At 42.5% G+C, this 20,081-nt stretch overlaps 1 protein-coding gene across 18 annotated transcripts in view; it reads left to right on the top strand.

Annotated features, from left to right (window-relative positions):
* ralgps2 (Ral GEF with PH domain and SH3 binding motif 2) overlaps window positions 1-20,081 on the top strand; it is a 911,087-nt gene that overhangs the window by 19,111 nt on the left and 871,895 nt on the right. For 2 of the 18 annotated variants that reach the window (XM_085982217.1, XM_085982218.1), the window contains exon 2: window positions 1,774-1,873. The exons of the other annotated variants lie outside the window; for them this stretch is intronic. The gene's annotated coding sequence lies outside the window, so the exon portion shown is untranslated. The remainder of the gene's footprint in view (window positions 1-1,773; window positions 1,874-20,081) is intronic. 18 annotated transcript variants of the gene reach the window in all.

The raw sequence follows: 20,081 nt of genomic DNA, 5'->3' as shown, positions 1-20,081 counted from the left end.
GAGGAGGACTGCAACAAATTACAGGAGGATATTAATAGACTTGCAGAATGGGCAAATAATTGGCAAATGAAGTTCAATACAGATAAATGTGAGGTATTACATTTTGATAGAAGAATAGGGAGGTCACTTATCACTTGGAGGGTGCGAGTCTAGGTGGGGTAGAGGAACAAGGGATCTCGGAGTACAAATACACAAATCACTAAAAGTTGCGACACAGGTTAGCAAGGCCATAAATAAAGCAAACCAAGCACTGGGGTTTATTTCTAGAGGTATAGAATTGAAAAGTAGGGAAGTTATGCTAAACCTGTATCGAACCTTAGCTAGACCACACTTAGAGTACTGCGTGCAGTTCTGGCCACCATATACTGGAGATGGTGCAGAGAAGATTTACAGGGATGATACCAGAAATGCGAGGGTATACATATCGGGAAAGGATGGGTCTCTTTTCTCTTGAAAAAAGAAGGCCGAGGGGTGACCTAATAGAGGTCTTTAAAATTATGAAAGAATTTGATAGAGTGGATACAGAGAGAATGTTTCCACTTGTGGGGAAGAGCATAACTAGAAGCCATCAATATAAGATAGTAATCAAGAAATCCAATAGGGAACTCAGAAGAAACTTCTTTAGCCAAAGAGTGGTGAGAATGTGGAACTCACTACCACAGGGAGTGGATGAAGCAAATAGTATAGATGCATTTAAGGGGAGGCTGGACAAGCATATGAGGGAGAAGGGAATAGAGGGTTATGCTGATAGATTTAGATGAGGGAAGACTGGAGGAGGCTCGAGTGGAGCATAAACACCGGCATGGACTGGTTGGGCTGAATGGCCTGTTTCTGTGCCATATATCCTATGTAATCTCTATCTGACCCTTTCTTGGCAGATGTGCTATTCTCTCGAGGTCCAAACTTAGTATGTTAGCCCATAGGACTTTGATACTGGTATCATTAATACTGTGTCTTAAGGTCACTTATTTACCATGGAAAATATGATCTTGTAGGTAGGCTGGTGGGCAGCTTTGCCCTGGACAGGTGGTGAGAATTATGTAATTCCCCAATGTGGTAAACCACTGTCATACCTGTCTGTGTCTGTATGTGTATTCCACTAGGTACAGGTCTGGACATGCCTCGGCTGACTCCTCCCACTATTCCAGGTATATAAGTGACTACCTCCCAGTCCCTTAGTATTCTGGACGGGTCGACCACTCGAGACAAGACCTTCATTCTTTAGTTAATAAAAGCCTGATTGTTACTCGCTCAACTTCAGTCTTTTGAGTAATTGATGGCGCATCACCCATACATTAAATTTCTGATTTTTAGGCTGATCCTAATTCTTCATTCTGGGGGGAAGGCAAGCACTTTGGGAGAGACAAAGGGAAAATGGGTTTAAGCAATAGTTCTCTTACACATCACTGGTAATAGTAGCAGCCAGTTTAAAGATAGTATTGGCAGTGACTTGGGAGCAGGTTGATGCCTGCTATTTTGATGGGGAGTGTTGCACGTTACATGAAGGACCAAAGGAGTGAAGAAAATGTTTTTGATCTTTAGTGGGATTTAATTTTTAGCATTTGCTTTGGGCTGTGCTGTAATGAAAACAATAAGTTGGTAGAAAATGCACTGCTATTTGATATTTGTTCAATTTTTGGGTTTGTGTGCTTGATATTCTCTCTAGTTCAGTCTTGGTCACTTCTGTAAACAGACCTCGTTACCCCTATGACCGGGATATATATTGGCACTGAATTGTTGCATGTGTCACAGCGTGCATTCTCTCTTTTACAGAAGCGGACTGAAAAACACATTGTATAGATGTGCCACAGTTTGAAACCAACAGACTGATTTGTTTTACACTAGCACATGAATGAAGAGAACACAGCTTTAAGTGAGAACAGTCAATTTCCTATGTTTCTCAGTTTATGAAAAATAATAAGGATGCAACCGTAGTATTTCACTAGGTGTAGACCCACTTCAAGCTAGGCTATTCTAAAGCAAGTTGATCTAGACTTTGTTTACTCTCTTTGCTGTGCTCTCACTTTCTGTGTGCAGAAGAGCAGTAGACCCAGCCCCTTAAGTTTGTGAGGTCAGGGTTTGGCCACCAAGCCATCAATGGAAGTCCCTATTTTAATTGAAATGCCTCCCCCTTTTGGGATAGGAACACAACTTTCCTAATTGTCTGTCTTAGCTAAGCTCCTACTTTGTGAATGAAATAAGGTGATGCCTGGCCACTTCGGTGCTGCAAAGGAACAGTGATGTGAAATGCCTGTGATTATGCACAATGATCACCCCATTGTTTACAAGTGAACATCCAAAATTATGATGGTGGCGTGCCTGGATTCAGTCCTGCTGGCTTTATGTTGAGACATAATGCTGAATCAAACTTGCTAGAAATATTAAGTTGTTTCCCAAAAAATGGTGGCAATGCAGGTAAAACCCTAATTTTTAGACTGCTTTGGGCTGTGTTGTAGTGAAAATAATTTGGTAGAGAATGCATTGCCATTTGATATGACTAGTTCCTTTTCTGAAAGTCGTTTTCAGTCTGTTAGTGACATCTTAGGGTTTGATTTTATGAAAATTGACCATGAATAGGTGAAAAATGTAACCCTAAATGGGAGTTGAAAAATAGGTGCAGACACTAACATTTGATCAAATTACTATTGATAAGGTGCTGTTGTCTGGACAGTAATTCTTCAAAATCTCTCGCAAGCTTTAGCAAGGCAATACCAGTATTTGTTTCTCGCTTGCTGATATAAATCTACAACTACGATTACTGCTACAAATTGCATTTATATAGCACCTTTAGCGTAGGGAGGGAATTCCAGAGCTTAGGGTCTCGGCAGCTGAAGGCACGGCTACCAATGGTGACGTGATTAAAATCAGGATGCGCAAGAGGCCATTATTGGTAGAGGGCAGATCTCTAGGAGCGTTGTAGGGCTGAAGGAGTTTACAGAGATAGGGAGGGTCGAGGCCATGGAGGGATTTGAAAACAAGGATGAGGATTTTAAAATCGAGGCATTGCTTAACCAGGAGCCAATGTAGGTCAGCGAGCACAGGGGTGACAAGTGACTGGGACTTGGTGTGAGTTAGGATCCAGGCAGCCGAGTTTTGGATGAGCTTGAGCTTCTGGAGGGTGCGAGATATGGCTGGCCAGGAGTGCATTGGAATAGTCAAGTCTTGTGGTAACGAAGGCATGGATGAGGGTTACAGCAGCAGATCAGCGGAGGTGGGGCAGAGATGGGCGATGTTACAGGTGGAAAATGGGGTCTTATGTTAGAGACTTGTTTGGTAGCCAAAACCAGCTTTGCACTCCGCTAATTTGAAGGACCTGCTTTTGTGATAAGTGAAGTTGATGAGGGAATTGACAGAAATTTGTATTTTAAAACTAATTGTAATTAAAACTATTAGCATTATTCTCAATTGCGATATATTTTCAGTTGCAATGAAATTTGGTTTTATTTTGGTTCATAAGTTTCCTCCATTGTTTAAGCTGTGCTAAGTTTTGGTGAAAGTATCATTAATGGAGCAATAGGTATGTGCTGCATTCTTTGTATGATAAAACAATGCAAGAAAAGTTTATTTTATAAAAAACCTACTTATATGGCATCACAGAAAAAGCAAAATATTATGATCTTTAAGCATTACATACATTAAAGTTTTTCAGATATTTTTCTTTTACTCAGTCCTCCCAAGGCCTGACTCATTTTCTGGCAAAGAGAATAGGATAGGATTTCACTTCTAGGCCTCCTGTACTGTTGTTTTTAACTGCTTGGAGATGTGCAGGAGTGTTTGTGTGATATGTGCTTGTTTTTTTTTTCCTGCTAACAAAATAATAAAATAACATCTTCAAAGACAAAGATGTGCAAATGCTTTTATGATCTGAGAGATGTTGATTCATTTGCCTTCACTTTAGTAATGAGAAATGTTCAGATTACTTTTGAGGTTTAGCTTTAATCCTTTCATGTAATATGAGTCCATAGAGAGACTGGGGCTAATTTTCTTTGCAGCATGCCTATCTTTCTTTAATGAAAAAGGGCGTTTGAGGTGTGGTGACAGCCAGGGTACAGTCGGTATACAATTGAAGGAGTATGCCTGTGTCCAGCTTGTTGTTTGGCAGTGGAATGATTTTGGCTTGCAGTTATTGTGAAATGAACCATCTGAAGGAGGCATTGAGGATGATTTGTGCATCATAGCCATAATCTTAAAATTGGATTGCAATTTGACCATTACATCAACTGCTCAGAAAGCCTGAAAACATTGGCAGAAAACTCAAACCATTAATTTACTGGTTTTTTTTTGCACTTCATGTCCAGGCTGTAGAGCAGCAGCACAACAGTGCTGGAAATAATAAAGCAGAAATGATGGGAATACACACACATTCAAAAGTGTTTGAAATGAGAAAAATCCAGTTAATTGTTCAGCTGGAAACTCTTCATCAGAAGGAAAGCAAGAGAGCTGCTTTATAGGGCTGAGAAGCTTAGGGAAGGTAATGTCAAGGTGATCAATATGATAAGTATTACCATGAGGCAATGGTTAGGTTTGTTGGCTTGTGAACAGATTTTAAAAAAAATCTTGAGTTCTGATGAAAGTTTTCCACTTGAAGCATTAGCCTACCTTTTCATATGTTAAAGCTGCTGGGTATTTTGAGCATTTTCTGTATTTATTTTGGATTTCCAGCATTTGTAGCTCTTGCACACCAGAAGTAAATGTTTGGCTGTTCTACAGAACAAACTGCAGTGATGTCTGCTTTGTTCAGTGCTGCAAATTGCAGATCTGAAACAGGACCTCTCCACATTCAAGATGGTATATAAGTTCGTGTCAGTTGTTGTACTTTATAGATTTGGTGTCAAACCTGGTTGTTGCTAAAATAAGCCAGTAGTCCAGCTGCAGTGAGCAGTTGCAGTTGAGTTGGCTGCTAAAACTTCAGCTGCTTTGACAATAGATTTACATAGAAACATAGAAGATAGGAGCAGGAGTAGGCCATTCGGCCCTTCGAGCCTGCTCCGCCATTCAACGAGATCATGGCTGATCATCCAAACCCTAGCACCCGGTCCCTACACCGACAGCCATCCCACCCAAGCCCTATCCCCGTAACCCCACATATTTAATCCCCCCTAACACTAAGGGCCAATTTTATCATGGCCAATCAACCTAACCCGCACATCTTTGGACTGTGGGAGGAAACCGGAGCACCCGGAGGAAACCCACGCAAACACGGGGAGAATGTGCAAACTCCACACAGACAGTCACCCGAGGCCGGATTTGAACCCGGGTCCCTGGCGCTGTGAGGCAACAGTGCTAACCACTATGCCACCGTGCCGCCATAAAATAATTTATGGATTATTTATACGTTGCTTACTGATAGCAAATTGGATGTTGACTTTAAAATAAAATTAAAGTCAAAAAGATGCAAAAGTGAGGTTTCTATGTAAATAAATTTCAAAATTTGCAGATGACACAAAACTTGGGAGTATAGTTAATTGTGAGTAGGATAGTGATAGACTTCAAGAGAACATAGACAGGCTGGTGGAATGGGCAGATATGTGGCAGATGAAATTTTAACGCAGAAAAGTGCAAAGTGATGCATTTTGGTAGGAAGAACGAGGAGAGGCAATATAAAGTAAAGGATACAATCGAAAGGGGTGCAGGAACAGAGAGACCTGGGGGTATATGTGCACAAATCGTTGAAGGTGGCAGGGCAGGTGGAGAATGGGTTAAAAAAGCATACAGGATCCTGGGCTTCATAAATAGAGGCATAGAGTACAAAAGCAAGGAAGTTATGATGAACCTTTATAAAACACTGGGTCGGCCTCAACTGGAGTATTGTGTCCAATTCTGGGCACTGCACTTTAGGAAGGATGTGAAGGCCTTGGAGAGGGTGCAGAAAAGATTTACAAGAATGGTTCCAGGGATGAGGGACTTCAGTTACGTGGATAGACTGGAGAAGCTGGGGTTGTTCTCCTGAGAGCAGAGACGGTTGAGGGGAGATTTGATAGGTGTTCAAAATCATGAGAAGTCTAGACAGAGTAGATAGAGAGAAACTGATCCTATTGGAGGTAGGGTTGAGAACCAGAAGAGACAGATTTAAGGTGATTGACAGAAGAACCAAAGGCGACATGAGGAAACACTTTTTTACGCAGCGAGTGGTTAGGATCAGGAATGCACTGCCTGTAAGGGTGGTGGAGGCAGATTCAATCGTGGCTTTCAAAAGGAAATTGGATAAGTACCTGAAGGAAAAAAAATTGCAGGGCTACGGGGGAGTGGGACTAGCTGAAGTGCTCTTGCAGAGAGCTGGCACGGGCTCGACGGGCTGAATGGCCTCCTGTGCTGTAACCATTCTATGATTCTCGAACCTCCCTTCCATGTTTGAGTTGGACTCTTCCAAATACTCCATAGATTTGACTTCATTGTTCGAAAGTAGCTTGCTCTGCTACCACATGTGTTTTTAGTCACATTTTTTACAGTGTTCTTTTTGCATTTCACAGTCAGAAAACAATAGGAGAGAATAAAATGTTATGCTGTAATGTGCTTTGGGCATGGAATTCATGCCATTAATGGGAAACATGCAGTGCCAAATTTGTCGTTTAACATCACCGAATAAACAGATAGTTTGACCACGTGGAAAATGGTCTGCCATTGGATTAATGTCAGCAAAACTGGAACTGACATAGCACCCTAGAAATTAATGTGCATTGTAATATCAGAAGGTCATCAACCATCTAGAAACTGGTCTGTTGATTTACTGGAGCATGTCTTGCTGAAGCTGGTCAGCTTGTGGTGGTAAGCAGATTTCAGCAAGACGCACCCAAGGGATGGTGATGTAATATGAATTATGAATTTGACGCTGGGACTTCCACCAACACTGGAGTGAATTCAGCGCCCGATTCATAGTATCATGAAGTGTAAGTTTTTGTTTTCTCCTCCCGCCTTTGTTTTCTTGCTGTGATTTTTTTTTTAATTGATAAACATGGGTTCTGTGAAAACGGAAATAAAATGAGAAAAACTGAATAGCTTTACACTGTAAGCAAATGTTAAATCTCTGGGCTGTAGGACAAATCGATTTCAAACATGGGAGCAATCATATTGACCTGAATAAAGTTTTTTGATACTTCTGTGTTTTCAGATCCTTGAATTCTGATGCCAGCAGCCTGCTATAAACAAAGCTGCTTATAGCGGTTTAAAAATAGTTGTTAATTCTAAGATAGAAATCTGCCCCTCCCAAGTCACTGTTGCCACTTTGTGCTTAATTTTAGTTCTAAAATAAGGAAGTATTTGTTAACTTTGACGAGTTTGGAATTGTTTTTTTTCAACCTTTACAGCTTAATTATTTTGAAAGCATTACTGCTCCTTTATATAATGACCTGCACTTACCTTGTGCGCCGGCCGTTGAGCTGTGGGCCCCTGTGGAATTCCGATCCTGGGTCTGCTCCAACTGCCGGCGCGCAGTGCTTGCGTATCCCAGGGGCGCAGTTAGCTCGATGTGTCCCCTGGGATCACGGCCATGGGGAGCCAATCGGAGCAGGGAATGCCCATTCATAAGTTTGACCTGTCAAAACTTATAAATACTACGGGCCCCAAAACATCACTAAATCTTCAAATAAATATTTTAAAAATCACATTTTTAAAATAAACTATAAATTGCATGAATTAACGTTTAAACAATAATTTAAATTTTTGAAAAAAATAATTTTATTTTCTAACGGGGCTAAAAATAAACTTACCTTGCTTTAAAGCATTTAAAAATAATAAACCTGTGGAAAAAATGTTTTAGTTTTAATTAATTCACCACTTACCTTGTAAAAAGCAGGCCTTACGCCTGCTTTTAATATGTGTAAATTCTACAGACTTACCCTCCCGGGAAAACCTGCAAAAAAAACCTAAGTTCAATGCGCACGCGCTGCCTATCCTGCGCACGCGTTCGAACTCTGAACCTCTTCGTTCAGAGGAACGGAAGTGCCGGTTTCCTGCGCATGCGCAGTGCATGCAGGAAACCGGCACTTCCATTGGGCTTACGGGTGAGTACCCCATGCGTACTCACCCGTGGAGACCTGAATTTCTGGGCCATTATGTAGCATGAGTGGTGTCAATGTCAAATTCTTAAAATAATATTGAAAACTTATTTTTATAACAAATGCTATCTTATCCAAAATTGTACATCATGCTGAATGATGCAAATCTTTTATCAGTCTGTTTGTCACGGTTCTTGACAGCAGTTGATAACAATGTGATGAACTTTTTAATCAAGAGCTTCCCTTGATGGATCATTTGGTAAATGTACCGCCAAAGGTGGAACTGAGACACAGACAAGGTGGTCTTGGCTTCAGTCCCTCTTCTGTAGTGAATTAGCTGATTTCAACCAGGACAGCACTAGGTGTGCTGTAATTGAAATCCGCAACCCTGAGATAGGGAGGGGAAAAATCAGCATGGTTCTATATCCTGATCACTGCGCAGTGACTGTTGGATCAGTTATCTGTGTGTGTAATGCTTTATGGTAAAGATAGGATTGGGTTTGACTGTGCCCCCTAACAGGCAAACAACTTGCCAATGCCCAGTCGGAAAAACTAGGAGAGCTACTGGTGCCCATGTGATGTGTCTCATCATGAGTCTCTGTCTTCAGAGAGCAGAGGAACCTTCCGGTGAAGCTTTGTTCACCAGAGTATTTTGACACTCTTCACTTCCTGTTCTTCAGATGGATGGAACATTAAGACTGATGATTTATCTCTCCAGAATGCAAACCAGGGTGCTTTCTTTCAATCTTATTTGTGCAAATCTGCTGAAAAGTCAAGATCTAAGGATAGATATGTAGTATATGTTTGAGATTGTTGTTGAATGGGAGAATTGGGTGGTGCGAATCTTTAGCACACTGTCCCTTCACCTCTGCGACCTCGAGCCTAGACAGGATGAAAATCTTCTCTTGACTGGCTGCAAAGGTCCACTGTGGAGTGAATTTTGGCAATTCCTAGTGGGTTTGGACTCTAAGCCCAAAACTGTGTAATTTGGCACCATATTGGAACATTTCGGGCCACGAAGATGAATGATATGGGAAATTAAATTTGTGTCGGTGGAGCGCTCTTCTGAATGTGAGACAAGTCAGAGCAGGTTTGCTCTGCATCTCTAATCTTTGCTATAATTGACTGCATATCACTAACCGTGAGTGCTTATAATGGAAGTGCTCCACTCCCAGCACAAATAGCACTTGCATTGATAAGCCCGAAAAAGCACTTAAATTTACAAAGAAAATTATTGAAAAGAGCTTATGGACATTTAAGCAGTTATACATCTGATATCTTGTGAAAGAATGAGTTGGAGCTGGAAATGGAGTGCTGAGCCCTGTCTTCAAAGTGAGGAGGCAGGGAAGAGGAAGAGGATGCAGGATGGTATATTGGGAGCTTAGGAACAAAAGAGAAAAGTTCAGAGGAACTATAGTATTACAGATATTAGAAAGAAAGATAAAGTTGCAATGGTGAGAGAGCTCGGAGTCTAGGAGAGAATGATCACCTATGAAGTAAGCTTGTTCTTGTATCTATTAGTTAGTACAAAATAAGTGCTAGAAGACCCTAGCCAGATATGGGAGCTGCATTAAGCTTTGGTGGACTTTTTTTTTTTGCTTTCTTCGAAACAGGTCATAAACTTCTTAAATGTTTCAACAGCTTCCAAAAGATTAATTGGAACACTTGTGCTAACGTTGGGTAACAAATATAATGTTCTGACACTGAACTTCAAATGCATTTCATAATTACAAACCAATACTTGTATTGTGTTTTGGTACAAGACCCCAGTCTTAAAACTGTTTACTTGTACTTATCAATACTCTTAATTTTTTTTTGGTGGGATGGGTGGTCCCAACATCATAAGCAGTGGCTTTTTCATGACTTCAGTTCATTTGTATTTGTTTTAAAAAGATGTTGGTGAAAAGAAATTCTTAGAATCAGAAAGTTTGATACTATTTGTAACAAGATTTCCCCAATGGCATTTTGCCACCTAATAATCCAAAAGACTGGCTGTGATGTAGACGAGTAGCTCTCATAGGTACCGTGAGATCTATTTTCTCGCAGATCAGTGGTCATGCAGAGCTGGAGGCATGGCAGATATGCTGTTAATGATGCTACGGTGTCTCAGGATAGCAACACAGATGTTCTATCTTGCCAGCTGCCTTCACATGGCAGAAAGGAGGAAGAATCGAGTTGCTCATGCAGAAAATGCTCCTCGGCTGCTGAGACAAGGTCCACCTCAATCTCGAGACTCATTGAGCTCCAACACTCTTGCCACTCGGGTAACAACTAAGAGGAGCACTAGATTAGGTAGAAGAGTTCAAACATTAAACACTCCTCAAGGGAAAGCACTGTGATAAGAATTAGGCATGCACACACAGTATGGTTTGTGAATAAAATTGTATGTACAGACTTTATTTTGGCAAGATTTGGAAGTGTCTTTGATGAGGTGGTGTGAGTTGAGGTACACAGAGAAGGTTCTATAAATGATGGCATATTTGTGGTGTGGAGAGCGGTGTAAACAGAACTGTTCATGCATTGGCCAGATATGATCGTCACTCCAAGGTCTGTTGTATTAACTTGACATGAATATCTCTTCGAGCCAGTAACCGCCGCATTCTCTTAAAGCTGATGTTGCTCCTTTGGCTGATGACCTGCTGCCCTTAATTGCCTTCCACCATCAGGGCTTGCAGGATGAGGCCACTTTGTAAGGCAAAGTTGTGCAGCAGGCAGCACATGACCATATTACTTGACCCAAACTGGGCTAAATATCAGAGCAACCCCAGACTGATCCAGGTACCTGAAGAATAACCATTCTGTGCTCTATGATGACTTGGGTGGCAAAATGGGCTATGTTATCACAGTCCTCAGCTGGTGTCCTGGGAAAATGCAGAGGTTAGCCGAGATCTCTCGGGATCCACCCAGAAACTTTTCTTTGAGTCAAGTGTTGGTGTGATGGACTGCCTTAAAATGAAAGTATTGTTGCAGCTGCCAAAAAAATGAGCATTGACACGAATGATGTGGCATTTATTATGGTTATAAGCAAGCTGGGCATCGAGAGTGGACTTCTTTCCTGTTGACTTACATGATGGCGCTGATGAAAGGAGTACATTTGGCCATGTAGGTGCAATTCATGAGTCCTTGTACATTGGTATCTAAACACTCTGAAATGGCAGTGCCTGTTCATACTGCCATTGTTTGTCAAAGGCAAAGTGAATGATCTGGCTGACTCTAACAAACACTGCATATGTGAGTTGCTTTATGCATTCATGCACAGCTGTTGGCTAATGTTACTAATATTCCTCGTAGCAGCCTGGAATTATTTTGTTGCATAAGTGTTAGAGGGGTTGTGACCATTTATAGTCACTGGCAGAGTGTGTTGGTGAGCTGTAGATTGAATTGAAACATGCAGCATAACTTATTGATGTGTTTGTTTGTGAAGTGCAGCATCCACAAGCACTGTTGTGTCAACTGGAGCATCTCGTGGTGTACATTCTGGCGTGAGGGTACTGGATGGTGGGTACTTCGTGCACTGCCTGACCAGTCTGGACTCCCTCCTTTGCTGCTTTTCCAAAAACTCAAGAAATGAAGTTATTCCCATTGGGAAACTCATTGTGCCCTTTTTAGAAATAAAAACAAAAAATGCTGGAAACAGTCCAAGTCAGACAGCAGCTGTGCAGAGAACAGACAAGTCGATGCCTTGGGTGCGGACCCTTTGTCTTAACAGCATTTTCTGTATTTCTTTGATTTCCATCATCTGCACTATTTGCGTTTTGAGCCCTCTTTTATCAACAACAAAAGAAAAATGACAAAATTCACTTTCTGTGAATACTTGTACAGCACCTGCTGGGTCCTTTAAATCCACTTCTGCCTTTTCTGTAGTGGCGAACAGCACTTGAATACCCATTTTATTGGTGTGTGTAAATGAGTCAGTAATGAAAGAAAATGGGACATAAGATGTTACTAAGTCTTTACCTCCTCATTTAAATATGCTAGCACATCGAAGGATGGTACTTATACCATCGGGCTGAAAATTAAGTGGTTTTGTCTGAAAATCTAGGCATGGATGTTCTGAGTTTGATAGTTAATGCAAGGCCAGGTAATTCGTCTTCATGGTTAATCACCACAAAATTCAAGTAGCTGAATATAACAAGAAAAAGGGTTAGTTTCATCCTTTTTTAAAAAGAAAAACGGGCAACAATTTCTGACTGACATAATCAGGGATTGATATTCAATCCCACAGATCATATTCCATAATTTGTCAGCCTTTCCTGATTGTCAAGTATATCGAAGGCTTAAATATGTAGAAATTGTGCTGGAACTTGTAAACTAGTCAGACGTGCGGAAGCTTGTACAATCTGCTGTGCTTGTGTAATCCTGTCATGCAACAGAAAGTAGAATGGGAAAATGTCTTGCTCAGAAAGGCAAACAGGGTGGGGTATTGGACCGTCACAGTGTACACATTGTTTCTTTATTGAAGAAATTGCTCAACATATAGTTATTTGAGTTCTGTGTAATATATTTCCCCTTTTCATCTCTGACTGAAGGCCTCCAGGTTAACACTGTCAACAAAGATAATTATTTGATATTGTGGTTCAGGTCTGCTCACCTGTTGGTTGAGTTTTGTTATACTTTAAACCATTTTCATACTGTTACTGTACAAATATATGCTCAAAACTATGCTCAAAACAATCAAGACTATTTGAAATGCTCCTGCAGACAGTGTGAAATGGGTTCCATTAATTCCTGCATCATAGGACATCACACAGAACATAACCTTCATGTTACCAAGATGACTAAGGTGGAGATAGACAGATTTTTGCAAGATAAGGGAGTGAAGGGTTATGGGGAGCGGGCGGGGAAGTGGCTTTGTGCCCAAGATCAGCCATGATATTGAATGGCAGAGCAGGCTCGAGGGGCCAAGTGGCCTATTCCTGCTCCTATTTCTTATGACAACAATAACCATTTGATTCCTTAGCCTCTAGCCATAGTCATTTCTCTTGTGTAGAAGCCTGTACTTCCCTCCCATTCAAAGAAATACTTTTACTGCTGATAAAGTAACAACGCTTAAATATCACGAAAAGAAGTCTCAACAAATAGAATTTAAAAAATAAATCGTCAAAAGTAATCTCCCTCCCCAAGTTTTAGAACATCTTCTGTTGGACTTGCACTGATGACAGTTCCATAAGCCCTTCAATACCTTGTCCAAGTGACTTGTTCTCGTTCAGTTCAGTTCAGTTCAAATGCTTTATTGGCATGAAAGTTTACAGGGAACCATATTGCCAAAGCTTACATAACAAAAAGTACAGTTTGCCAACATTCTGTAGGTGTCAAACAATTTTGACCTTCGTTGGTTACATACAATATTACTTTAAACAATATTAATTTAAACAGTCTTTGTATATCATTGGGTACATTCAGTATTAATTTTAAACAGTCCTCAGGTTGTGACATGTTGTTACATATTTGGCACCAAGGTATGGTCTGTCTCCTTCTCCCAGGACTAATCTTAATTTTGACAGGTCATCCAATTCCTTGAAATCTGGGGTTGTTTGGCTGAGCTTGTCAAATAATATGTTTCTTGATGTGTTGAATTTTTCGCATTTTAGGAGGAAATGCATCTCTGTCTCAACCTCGCCGGCCAGACATTGATCACATATTCTATTCTCTCTAGGCTGCCAGGATTTCTTGTATCTTCCTTTTTCAATTGCCAGTTGGTGGTCGCTTAGTCTGTACCTGGTGAGGGTCTGTCTCTGTTTTGTGTCTCTGATGGTCGAGAGATAGTCTGCCAGTTTATATTCTCTTTTTAGGGCCCGGTAACATTCTAATCTGCTTTGGCTTTTGGTTATTTTGTTCCAATGTTCCAGGTAGGTTTCTTTGCTTTGTTTAATGATTTGGTTCACTCGGATTGGTGTTTGGACGGCAGCGTTGGTCTGGGACTGGTCAGGGTCCGGCTGAGTAGGAGTACTTAGTTTCAGTAGCAGCTGACTGAGGGGACTCTTTTCTGGGTTTAGCTCTTGGGTCTGGAAGGCTTTAAAATGAAGGGTGTCTGGGCAGCTAGATTTGAGGTGATTTAGGAAGTTTAGTGCTCGTTTTTGGATGTTTATTATCAGTGGGTATCTGCCTAGTTCGGCTCTGCATGCATTTGTTGGTGTTTTCCTTTGGGTGCGAAGGATGCTTCGGCGAAATTCTGCATGTAGGGCTTCTATTGTGTGTTTTTCCCATTTCTCCCTCTCTCTCTTTCCCCCCCCCTCCTCTCTCTCCCCCCTCTGCCCCATCCCCCTCTCTCTCCGCCCCCTCTCTCTCTCTCTCTCTCTCTCTCTCTCCGCCTCCTCTCTCTCTCTCTTCCCCCCCTCTCTCTCTTTCCCCCCCTCTCTCTCTTCCCCCCCTCTCTCTCTTCCCCCCCTCTCTCTCTTTCCCCCCTCTCTCTCTTTCCCCCCCTCTCTCTCTTTCCCCCCCTCTCTCTCTTTCCCCCCCTCTCTCTCTTTCCCCCCTCTCTCTCTTTCCCCCCTCTCTCTCTTTCCCCCCTCTCTCTCTCTTTCCCCCCCTCTCTCTTTCCCCCCCTCTCTCTTTCCCCCCCCCTCTCTCTTTCCCCCCCCTCTCTCTTTCCCCCTCTCTCTCTTTCCCCCTCTCTCTCTTTCCCCCTCTCTCTCTTTCCCCCTCTCTCTCTTTCCCCCTCTCTCTCTTTCCCCCCTCTCTCTCTTTCCCCCCTCTCTCTCTTTCCCCCCTCTCTCTCTCTTTCCCCCCTCTCTCTCTTTCCCCCCCTCTCTCTTTCCCCCCCCTCTCTCTCTTTCCCCCCCTCTCTCTCTTTCCCCCCCTCTCTCTCTTTCCCCCCCTCTCTCTCTTTCCCCCCCTCTCTCTCTTTCCCCCCTCTCTCTCTCTCCCCCCTCTCTCTCTCTCCCCCCTCTCTCTCTTTCCCCCCCCCTCTCTCTTTCCCCCCCCTCTCTCTCTTTCCCCCCCCTCTCTCTCTTTCCCCCCCCTCTCTCTCTTTCCCCCCCCTCTCTCTCTTTCCCCCCCCTCTCTCTCTTTCCCCCCCCTCTCTCTCTTTCCCCCCCCTCTCTCTCTTTCCCACCCCTCTCTCTCTTTCCCACCCCTCTCTCTCTTTCCCCCCTCTCTCTCTTTCCCCCCCCCTCTCTCTTTCCCCCCCCTCTCTCTTTCCCCCCCCCTCTCTCTTTCCCCCCCCTCTCTCTTTCCCCCCCCTCTCTCTCTTTCCCCCCCTCTCTCTCTTTCCCCCCCTCTCTCTCTTTCCCCCCCTCTCTCTCTTTCCCCCCCTCTCTCTCTTTCCCCCCCTCTCTCTCTTTCCCCCCCTCTCTCTCTTTCCCCCCCTCTCTCTCTTTCCCCCCCTCTCTCTCTTTCCCCCCCTCTCTCTCTTTCCCCCCCTCTCTCTCTTTCCCCCCCTCTCTCTCTTTCCCCCCCTCTCTCTCTTTCCCCCCCCTCTCTCTCTTTCCCCCCCTCTCTCTCTTTCCCCCCCTCTCTCTCTTTCCCCCCCTCTCTCTCTTTCCCCCCCTCTCTCTCTTTCCCCCCCCCTCTCTCTCTCTTCCCCCCCCTCTCTCTCTCTTCCCCCCCCTCTCTCTCTCTTCCCCCCCCTCTCTCTCTCCGCGCCCCCCCCTCTCTCCCTCCGCCGCTTTGCCTGATTCTTTTCCCTCTTCCCAGCTGAAGGTTGCTGAAGGAAAGTGTAGCACCAGCCTGGCTGTGAATACAGGAAACTCTCTTTTAACTGGCCTCTAAGTACCCAGAAATCTCTCTTAACCAGCAAAATTCAGGAGTAGTTTCAGGTAAGTTTTACTATATATTAGTGGCCGTGTAACTGGGGTTCCTGGATCTGTGGCCGTGTAACCGGGGTTCCTGCACCTGTGGCCGTGCGACAGGGACACCTGCACAAGTGCCGTGTAACCGGGGCTCCTGCACCTGTGGCCGTGTGCGGGGCTCTCGTACCTTGCTAAGAATACCTCTCTGTAATCCGGACTTTTTGATCAACCGGTCCCGTCAGTGCCGGATAAAAGAAGAGTTTCCTGTAGCTAATTCATCACAGGCCAACAACTTGCATTTATGTAGTATTTTATGTATTTAAAAAAAGCCCCAAGGCGCTTCACATAAAGGTAATTGGAAAACGGTGCTGAACTAGAAAAAGAAGAATTAGAGAGGGGTGGCCAAAAACTTGGCTGAGAAGATGGTGTTTGTGGAGATTGTAGTTGGAACTTCATTGGCCTACAGAATATAATGCTGCACTGGGTGTCTTTACCCACTGAATCATCTTGGATGTTATGAAGAAGCAGTTTTAAAGCCTAAACCACAATAACACAGCGTAAACATAAGGCAGAGAAATGTGTACAGGTATTTCCCTTTATTTCATACAGGATTATGTTACAATTTTGGTAGAATATAGTTCTTCATTAATATTCTAAATGCTAATTTCAGAAAACCATACATTTACGTATTGAGTGTTACGCCCTCACTTTTAGTTTCTGAAAACTACAGCAATTCTCATAATTTAAAATCGTTGGTAATTTTGTCAGGTTAAGTTAAATAGTATGTAGCAGAACAATCAAACCAGCCAGGAGTGCTTCTCATTTTTAAATTTCATAACTATTAGGAATGGTTTCTTCCTCAGAATTGTTAATAAATATTGTTTGCTAATAAAAAAAAATATAGATATTTTGTAATATACGACTAGATCTTTCATAGAGTCGACTATGGGAGACGGAGGATGCGCTGTTTTAAAGCAATATGGGCTTTATCAGAATGATTCTTTGAAAAATAATTATTCTTTAAGAGTCTTGAGAGTTTTATGATCAGAATGGGGTTTACTAAAAGAAGAATAAGGAAAAAAAGTGAAAAATAGGGCCAATAAAAAGAACATGGGGAATTAAGAAGAGTGGAGTTAATAAAAATTAGTGAGCATTTGAAGGGAAGTGGGGAGCACAGAACAGAACTGGGATATTTTAAAAGCTAAGTTTGGGGCATTAAAAAAGATAGTTTGAGGAAGAGAAGTGGGCCATTAAAAATTGGAGGATGGAAGTAAGCAACAAAGGTGCTATTAAGGGCATATGAGCGAGAGGAGATTGGTACACAAAAAGTAAAAGCGATGTCAGGAAAAATAGAGAAGGGGTATTTAAAAAATAACATGAGAAAAGGAGAAGAGATTAGACCTTCAATACTTGTCAAAAGAAGAGGCCTATATCTGGTCATTCTTGCTTACCACACTCAACAACAACTTGCATTTAAATAGCACTTTTAATATAGTTGAACATAATGAGTCACTTCACAAGAGCGTTATCAGACAAAATTTGACAATGAGCCACATAAGGAAATATTAGGACAGGTGACCAAAAGCTTTGTTGAAGAGGTAGGTTTTAAGGAGCGTCTTGAAGGAGAAGAGTGCGGTAGAGAGCGGAGAGGTTTCGAGAGGGAATCCCAGAGCTTAGGGCCTAGACGGCTGAAGGCACGGCTGGCACTGGTGGGGCGAACTAAATCTGGGATGCACAAGAGGTCAGAATTGGAGGAGCACATTTCTGAAACATTGTAGGGCTGGAGAAGATTAGAGATCGAGGCCATGGAGGGATTTGAACACGATGAGAATTAAAAATGTGAGGCATTGCTGAACTGGGAGACAATGTAGGTCAGCAAGGATACCTCTGCACTCTAAAATTAAATGAATTTTCCCTTCTTACCTGTAGCCTGGCATGCTGTCCCAACATTAGGGCAGAGCCTGCTGCATGCTACTTGCTGTTTGTTTTTGCAGCACTTCCTGTGATCTTGTATTGCACCCTGGCCTGATCTGTCATCTTTGCCAGTAAACTGGACTGTTTGGGATTGAAGCTAAGGCAGAAAAGTGGGGCTGAAATGAGTGAGTTGGCAAGTTTATGACTCCTCTTTTCGACTAGGACTGATGGAGCTGTCAGGAGCAAGAATTTTGCAAATAGTGAACTACTCCAGTGTTTGGACTCCAGCAAACAGCCGCAGCCTGGTGCAAGAGGAGCAACAGTTGGGTGGCAGAACCAAGTAGCTTGGAACAGGATGGTCTGGTTTGTAGCTGGGGCCTAGTTTTTCAAAAGTAACTGAGCCTGAGCATTAGGCATGAGCAAAGGGCAAGGCCAGATGGGGAGCAGGTGGAGCCAAACGGGTGGCAGGAAGGAGCAGTGCTGGATCGCAGGCCCAGACCAGTTGATAGTGGGTGAAGCTGGGAACCGGTTTCTTGTTCAATTAATGGCTTGAGGCTAAACAGCAGGGGTAGAGCAACATTTGCATGGGAGGCATTAAAATTCCAGCAAGGCGAGTACTCAAGGCTCAAACCAGCAAAGTGGTGAGTACAGGGTCTGGAGCTAGAAGACAGATTTTACAGTGCCATTCGTGGGAGGAGAGTGAAACTGCATTGTGATAGTTGACAGCAAATTTGAATGGGAAGTGTTGATACAGCAATTTACAAGGAAAAAAGTTCACAAAATTGCAACAACAGGAAGAAGAAAGACTTGCATTTATATAGTGCCTTTCACAACCTCTGGACGTGCCAATGCGCTTTACAGCCAAAGAGGTACTTTTGAATTTTAGTCGTCATTGTAATGTAGGAAACGCGGCAGCCAATTTGCACACAGCAAAGTCCCAAAAATGGCAATAAGATAAATGACCAGATCATCTGTTTAAGTGATGTTGGTTAAGGGATAAATACTGGCCAGGACACTGGGGAGAACTCCCCTATTCTTTGAATAGTGCCAAGGGAACTTTTTTGTCCACCTGAGAGGGCAGATGGGGCCTCGGTTTATCATCTCATCCGCCAACCTAGATTTTGTGCTCAAGTCTCTAGAGGGGCTTGAATCCTTGACCTTCTAACTCAGAAGTAAGACTTTGACCAATGATCCATGACTGACACCAGGAAGTTAAATTTGTGGACAGGAGGTGTGTGCTCTATGCAAGGTAATTAATGATGGAGATTTGTTCATTGAAGCTGATCATGGAGGAGATGAAGAAGAATGGCTAACTGAAAATGAATCAAACATGAGCTAATTGACCCTTACTGTTTTTAGTGGTACTTTTTTTTCAGTCCACTTCAGGTTTATTATGTAACTGACACCTCAAAACAGCAACATTTGCAAAATGGCATTGCATTGCATCATGACAGCAGGTAGGGCAATCTTCTGTCCAGCATATAGTAACAAATAATTAGGTGAATACCTTGTGAATGTTGATGTTTTTTTCATCCTTTTTGAAATTATTTATTTATGTCCATTCCTATAATTTTTTGTCTGAACTTTCTTTGTCACCAGTGTTGCCAGTCTGTGGTTTACTGACTAGAAACACATTTGGTGCAGGGAGAGGCAGGCAGACGTGGAGAATTGATGAGGTTTCTTACACGTGCGAGGGCTTTACAATGTCAGTCAACACTAGGATTTAAAATCTTTAAGTACCAGATTGTGCAGTAAGCATTGAATCCACATAGCCAGTGCACTGGGTTTCTTGTCTAATGAGTGTTCTTCAATGGCAGGTTTTGATGAAGAGTAATGCCTAATTAAAAGTAAATATTACAGGTTAAATTGTTGAGGTAAATGTATTTGTATTTTCAATTTTTTAATTAAAACAATTTTAAACAGTAACTTACGTTAAAATGAAGCATTTTGGTTTGTTACTTAGTAAAGCAACTGGATTTTTAGAGCTTGGCAGTACAAGTTTTTTACAATGTAGTTACAGTGTTCATGACTTTGCATCAGAGGACACTTAAAATAGTAAAGCTGTTGCACACCAGTTAGGCTCATTGTTGTGTGCTGGCTGAGTTTATGCCATCTTGTTCTATTTTATTTGAAAAATGATTACCTGCTTTAAAATGTTTTGACTGTAGTTCTTTTTGTGCAAATGTAGCTTTGCCATTTACGTTTCTGCTACAGTTCAGAGCTGTCGGGGAGTCAGGTTCACTGTCAAATGTGGGTTCTCAGCTCATCATCTGTGATGCTGAATGAGCCGTTCAGGAAATTGTTGCACGGGATCAGCTTTCTATGTCTATTCATAACACAACATATGCCACCTACCATATGGCTTCTAAATAAAGCAGACCTGACAGCAGGGTTGCATCTCAGCAGATGTCCAAAGAATGGTTCCAGTGAGCACAAACTAGAT

The sequence above is a fragment of the Somniosus microcephalus genome, chromosome 3 (genome assembly GCF_052327205.1).
Source record: "Somniosus microcephalus isolate GS21.2 chromosome 3, FLI_Smic_1.0, whole genome shotgun sequence".
In the NCBI taxonomy this organism is placed as follows: Eukaryota; Metazoa; Chordata; class Chondrichthyes; order Squaliformes; family Somniosidae; genus Somniosus; species Somniosus microcephalus.
This window is presented reverse-complemented; position numbering and strand designations above follow the sequence as displayed.